The 7,018-nt window shown below is 41.4% G+C and overlaps 1 non-coding gene across 1 annotated transcript; it reads right to left on the reverse strand.

Annotated features, from left to right (window-relative positions):
* Nucleotides 1-1,391: 1,391 nt before the first annotated feature.
* On the reverse strand, nt 1,392-1,553 carry LOC111765940 (U1 spliceosomal RNA). The gene has a single exon (XR_002798138.1). It is a non-coding gene; the product is annotated as a U1 spliceosomal RNA (small nuclear RNA).
* Nucleotides 1,554-7,018: the final 5,465 nt, after the last annotated feature.

Raw genomic sequence — 7,018 nt, forward strand, 5'->3', positions numbered from 1 at the left:
TCTGTGTCACTTGAGATAATCATGTGGTCTTTATTTCTTTCATTTTGTTAATATGGTATATTATAGTAATTGATTTTCTTATATTGAACCACCCTTATTTATCTGGGATGAATTCCACTTGATCATAGTGTATAATTTCTTTAGTATATTGTTGGATTCACTTTGCTAGTATTTTGTTGAGGATTTTTGCATCTATGTTCATAAGCTGTATTTGTGTATAGTTTTCTTGTGGTATCTTTCTCTGGCTTTAATATAATGATGATGTTGGCCTCATACAGTGAGTTAGAGAGCTCCCCCTCCTCTTCAATTTGTTTGAAGTTTGAGCAGAATTAAGTTTTTTTGGAATGTTTGGTAAAATTCCCCTGTGAAACCATCTGGTCCTGGGCTTTTCTTTTTGTTGGGAGGTTTTGATTACTGATTCGATCTCTTTACTATTAATAGTTACTGGTTTGTTGAGATCTTCTATTCTTTCATGAGTCAGTGTAGGTAGTTTGTGTCTTTCTAGGAATTTGTCCATTTCATCTAGGTTTTTTCATCTAATTTTTTGGTATATGGTTTTCCACAGTGTCCTTTAATAGTCCTTGTTATTTCAATGGCATTTGTAGTAATGTTCCCCTTTTCATTTCTGATTTTAGTCATTGGTGTCTCTCTGTTTTTTTCTTTGTCAGTCTGTCAATTTTATTCATCTTTTTAAACAACCAACTTTTGGTTTTGTTGATTCTTTTTTTTTTTTTTAAACTCTCTATGTCATTTAGCCCTGCTCTAATATTTGTTTTATTTCCTTTCTTCTGCTTGTTTTGGTTCACTTTGCTTTTTTTTTTTTTTCAGTTCCACCAGTTTTTTTGTTTTTTGTTTTTGTTTTTGTTTTTTATTTTTTTTTAAAGATTTATTTATTTAATTCCCCCCCTCCCCCTGTTGTCTGTTCTCTGTGTCTATTCACTGTGTCTTGTTTCTTTGTCTGCTTCTGTTGTGGTCAGCGGCACGGGAAGTGTGGGTGGCGCCATTCCTGGGCAGGCTACACTTTCTTTTGCGCTGGGCAGCTCTCCTTATGGGTGCACTCCTTGTACGTGGGGCTCCCCTACGCGGGGGACACCCCTGCGTGGCAGGGCACTCCTTGCGCGCATCAGCACTGCGCATGGGCCAGCTCCACACGGGTCAAGGAGGCCCGGGGTTTGAACCACGGACCTCCCATGTGGTAGATGGACGCCCTAACCACTGGGCCAAGTCCGTTTCCCAGTTCCACCAGTTTTGAGGTTAAGTCTCTGATGTGATATCTTTCTATTCTTTTAATGTGAACATTCAGAGCTATAAATTTTCCTCTCAGCACTACCTTTGCTGCATTCTATATGGTATGTTTTGGCTTTGGTATGTTGTATTGTCTTTCTTCCCCCCACGGAAAAGTATGAATGCTATCCCCCACTACCACAAATTATGCAGTCAAGTTTCCTGCATTTAGGGAAATTGCAGGGGTCAGCACACCCAGAGTGCAATGGGTGAGCCTCACCCTAGGAAAACCAGATTTGTGATCATGGAGATCCCCGCCAAGTAAGGATATATATTTTCATTTTCATTTGCCTCAATTTCCTAATTTCCCTTGTGATTTCCTGTTTAACCCATTTGTTGTTTCAGAGTGTATTGTTTAATTTCCATGCATTTGTGAAATTTCTGTTTCTTCCACTGTTATTGATTACTAGCTTCATTCCATTGTGGTTGGAGAAGATACATTTTATAACTTCAATATTTTTAAATTTATTGATACTTACTTTGTGATAGATGTATGGTCTATCCTGGAGAGTGATCCATGTACACTTGAGAAAAATGCATTTTCTATTGTTGTTGGGTGAAGTGTTCTGTTATATATACATAATAGAAGTGATTTACTTCCTTATTGATCTTCTATCCATTATTGACGGTGGTGTATTAAACTCACCTATTATTAATGTAGGTCCATCAATTTCCTGCTTCAAATCTGTCAGTATTTGCTTCATGCATTTTGGGGCTCTCCTGTTAGATGCATGTATATTTATAATAGTCATATGTTCTTGTTGACTTAATCCCTTTATCAGTACATAATAACCGTCTTTATTCTTCATAACTATTTTTTGTTTGTTTGTTTTTAGGAGGTACTGGGATTGAACCCAAGACTTCATACATGGAAAGCAGGCACTCAACCACTTGAGCTACATCTGCTCCCCTCTCCGTAACTGTTCTGACTTAAAGTCTATTTTATCTGATATTAGTATAGGTAGCCCAGATCTCTTTTGGTTACTACTTGCATTGTATACTTCTTCCATCCTTTCACTTTCAACCAGCTTATGTCTTTGAATTTAAGGTGAGTCTTTTTTAGACAGACTATAGTTGCATCATGTTTTTTTTTTTAACCATTCTGCCAATCTCTACCTTTTGACTGCAGAGTTTCATCCATTTACATTTAAAGTAACTACTGATAATACAGGACTTTTTTTTGCCATTTTGCTAGTCTTTGTCACTCAATTCTTCTGTTAATGCATACTTTCACATTTATTTGAAATTGAGGTCCTTCTCATTTCTATTTGGATGTATTTTTCCTATAGTTTTCTTGTGGTCACCATGGGATTAAAACTTCCTAAATATATAGCATCATATTTGATTTGATATGAACTTGATTTTAATCACATACACGTACACTGTTCCTATATTCCTCTATCCCCCACCTGTTTTTTTTACTTGTAGCAAATCATATATTTGCACATTGTACATCGAAAATTATAAATTTAGCATGATTTCTTATGCATTTGCCATTTGACACATAAAGAAAGTAAAAAGTGGAGTTACATACCAAAAAATATAATATAGTTGTATGGCAGTTAACACTAGAGATCCATATAGACTAGGGTTAAAACCAAATGCCCAACACCCCCCCCCTCACCCCGGGAAGTGTCAACAGAGAGAAAAACAACCCCAACACCTGTTCTCCTGAGGGGAGGGTCAAGACTTCCTGAGATGCAGGGTCACACTGGAGTACCTGAGTCCCCTTGTGGAAGTAACTATACATTGGTCCCCACAAAATAAACAAAATATGTTGGCCTAATAGACACAGGATTGGAAAGTACCCTTATACATGGAATTTCTACTAGTTCTCTGTATGCCATACATTGATGGGTGGGGAGTACATCATCCCTGTGAAAAAGGCTTGTCTCCTCCTTCAAATAGGGCAGGCCCCTCCATCACACAGGTGGGTGTGCATATACCCTATACCTGAAAACATACTGGGAGTAGACTCTCTTCTAGGGGCCACCTTAGGTACCACTATAAGAGAATTTCACCTAAGGGTGGGAGTTGTGAAGGAGGTGTTGTGGGGGCATGCCAGGTAGGAACTTGGCTTCCTACCATGTAAAGAAGAATGGTGGTTATTAAGCAAATATCACCTCCTGTGGGCATAAAGAAATATCCACAACTATCTTGAAAGTGGAAAAGTTGCAATTTATCTGATTAGCACAGAGTCCTTTAATAGCCCAGTCTGGCATTTATGGAAACCAGATACAACATGGAGAATGACGGTGGATTATTGGAAACTGAGCAAAGTGACTCCTGCCATCCATGCTGCTGTACCCAATGTAGCCCAAATATTAGAGAGATTAACAACCTATCTAGGGACCTAACATGCTGTTATGAATTTAGCCAATGCTTTCTTTAGTATACCAAAAGATAAACAGTCACAGAACATGTTAGCCTTTACATGAGTGGGATGACAGTGACCTTCCAGGTCTTTCCCGAGGATATATACATAGCCCTATTTTTTTTTTTTTACCTTCTTTTTTTTTTTTTTTATTGACTTTGTAATAATATTACATTAAAAATATATATGTGAGGTCCCATTCAACCCCACCCCCCCACCCCCCCTCTCCCCCCCCCCTACAACACTCGTCCCCATCATCATGACACATCCATTGGATTTGGTAAGTACATCTTTGGGCACCTCTGCACCTCATAGACAATGGTTCACATCATGGCCCATACTCTCCTCCATTCCATCCAGTGGGCCCTGTGAGGATTTACAATGTCCGGTGATTACCTCTGAAGCACCATCCAGGGCAGCTCCATGTCCCAAAGACGCCTCCACCTCTCATCTCTTCCTGCCTTTCCCCATACCCATCAGCCACCATGTCCACTTTTCCCAATCCAATACCACCTCTTCTATGTGGACATTGGATATACATAGCCCTATTATCTGTCATTGATTATTAGCCATGGTCCTGGCCACCTTGGGTCCACTTACAGGAGTAGATGTAGAACACAATGTGGATAATATTTTGCTAACCGATCTTATAACACCTCCAGAAAAAAAAAAAGGATGGAAGATCAATTCCCAGAAAATACAAGGACCAGAAACCACTGTAAATTTCCTGGGGGTGGTGTAGTAGGTAAGACTCATGTTTTACCATCTACAGTGATAAATAATATCCAAGATTACTCCCTACCCAAAAATGTTAAAGAGGTGCACACTTTTGTGGGATTATTGTATTATTGGAGGATGCTCATTCCTTATCTGGCACAATGCTTATACCTCCTGATTAGTCTAATAAATAAAAGTAGGCAGTATGGGATTGAGAGTACAAAGAAGAGGCAGCCTTTGCCAAGCAAAAATTTTAGCAGTCCAAGCACAGGCCCTGCAAACTGTGACTCTAAGGCAACCATTTAAGCCAGATCTCTCCATCACAGGGGATGGAATGGGGTAGGCTCTATGGCAAAGGGAAAGGAAAATACAAATCCCCATGAGGGAAGTGGATTTGGTTCAATGGATAGAGCATCTGCCTACCACATGGGAGGTCCAGGTTTCAAACTCAGGGCCTCCTGACCCATGTAGTGAACTGGCCTATGCACAGTGCTGATGCGTGCAAGGAGCACCGTGCCACACCCCCATGTAGGGGAGCCCCATGTGCAAGGAGTGTGCCCTGTAAGGAGAGCCGCCCCACATGAAAAAAGTGCAGCCTGCCCAAGATTGGTACTGCACACACAGAGAGCTAACGCAGCAACAGGATGCAACAAAAAGAGACACAGATTCCCAGTGCCACTGACAAGAATGCAAGTCGACACAGAAGAACATACGGTGAATGGACACAGAGAGCAGACAACTGGGAGAGGGGGGCAAGGGGAGAGAAATAAATAAAAAATAAATCTTTAAAAACAAACAAAAAACAAATCCCCATAGGGTTTTGGTCTCAACTCTTCAAAGGAGTTGAGTAATACAATATCATCCTAGAAAAGCAATTCCTTGCTATATATCAAGCTTTACTACAAAGTTCATCACAGGGGATAAAATAAAAGCCATATATCCCATTATGGGATAGATAAAGAGGCTGTTTGCAAGGCCTATTTTTTCAGTAGCCCAGAATGGCACATTGATACAGCGGCATGCATATCTGCAGCAGAAGGAACACTTGGCTTCTAGTCCCATCTCACTGGAGTTGCAAGCCCTTGTGGGGCTGACAGCATACACCACAGAATTGGAAGAGACCCCAAAGTTACCTAGAAAAGTCCTGATTGATAAGAAAAGGAGAAGAAACACCCCACAGAATGTTTGGTATATGGATGGCTCCTGCTCAGGTTAATCTGTCTTAAACAGCAGTGGCCATACAACCAGCAATGGACACCTTGTGGGTGGAGACAAGACTGGGACACAGTAGTTGATGGGCCAAGCTAAGAGCCATGTAGTTCTTTTTTTTTTTTAAAGATTTATTTTATTTATTTCTCTCCCCATCTCCCCCGTTGTCTGCTCTCTGTGTCCATTCACTGTGTGTTCTTCTCTGTCCGTTTGCATTCTTGTCATGTGGCAGTGGGAAACTGTTGCTTTTTTGTTGTGTCATCTTGCTGTATCAGTTTTCCATGTGTGAGGCATCACTCCTGGGTGGGCTGCACTTTTTTCACATGGGGCTGCTCTCCCTGTGGGGGGGAGTGGCAATATCATCCTAGAAATATCGCTCCTTGTGCGTGGGGCACTCTTACGCAGGAGACACCCCTGCATGGCACAGCACTCCTTGAGCACGGCAGCACTGTGTGTGGGCCAGCTCACCACATGGGTCAGGAGGCCCTGGGGATTGAACTCTGGACCCTCCATATGGTAGGCAGATGCTCTATCAGTTAAGCCACATCCGCTTCCCTGGTTGGTTCTTATTAATGAGCTATACCTGGTCATTATTTGCACTGATTCATGCCATTTATGAAAGGGTTAACAATATGGATTGCCCAATGGACAGCTGATAAACACCTTATAAACAGGTGTCCTTTGTTGGGGGGCTGTATTAGTCAGGGTTCTCTAGGGAAACAGAATCAATAGGAGATATCTGTCAATAGCAAGAGATTTTTTAAGAGTATCTCACATGACTGTAGGGATGTACAAGTCCAGGTTCCACAGGCAGACTTCAAACCAGGGGCTCCGATGAAAGTCCAGTGAAGGTCCTTGATGAGTTTCTGAGAGATATTGGCTGTCCAAAGACAAGCTGGGAAATTCTCTCAATGCTGAAATCATTTCCTCTTTTAAGGCATTCAACTGATTGGATAAAACATCACTCATTGCTGACAGCAATCTCCCTGGTTAATCACAGATGTTATCAGTCATCTGTGCAGTAAACTCACTGGTGACTGAAGTCCATAAACGTCCGTGTATTACAATGAACCCAGTGCTTGCTTGACCAAACAACTGGGCACAATTAGCTGGCCGAGTTGACACATTAGCCTAACCATCACAGAGATGAACCATGGCAAGATATCTGGGACCATCTATGTGCCCAGGTGTGGAGGTTATCCTCCAAAGGGCTGCTATTATCAACTCTCTCCTGGGAAACAGAAGAAGATATCTCAGCAAAGACCATGGCAGTAGAAATGACTGACAAAATGGAGATATAGCCTACTCGATACACTGAAAAGGAGGGCACAGGGATATTCATATCTTAGAGCCTAGCACAGTGGCTAGTTTGCCTATCTTCAGAGAAGACATTGGGAGGTTCTGCCAGGACTGCCCCACTTTCAGCCAAGAGTT

The sequence above is a fragment of the Dasypus novemcinctus genome, chromosome 4 (assembly GCF_030445035.2).
Source record: "Dasypus novemcinctus isolate mDasNov1 chromosome 4, mDasNov1.1.hap2, whole genome shotgun sequence".
NCBI lineage: Eukaryota > Metazoa > Chordata > Mammalia > Cingulata > Dasypodidae > Dasypus > Dasypus novemcinctus.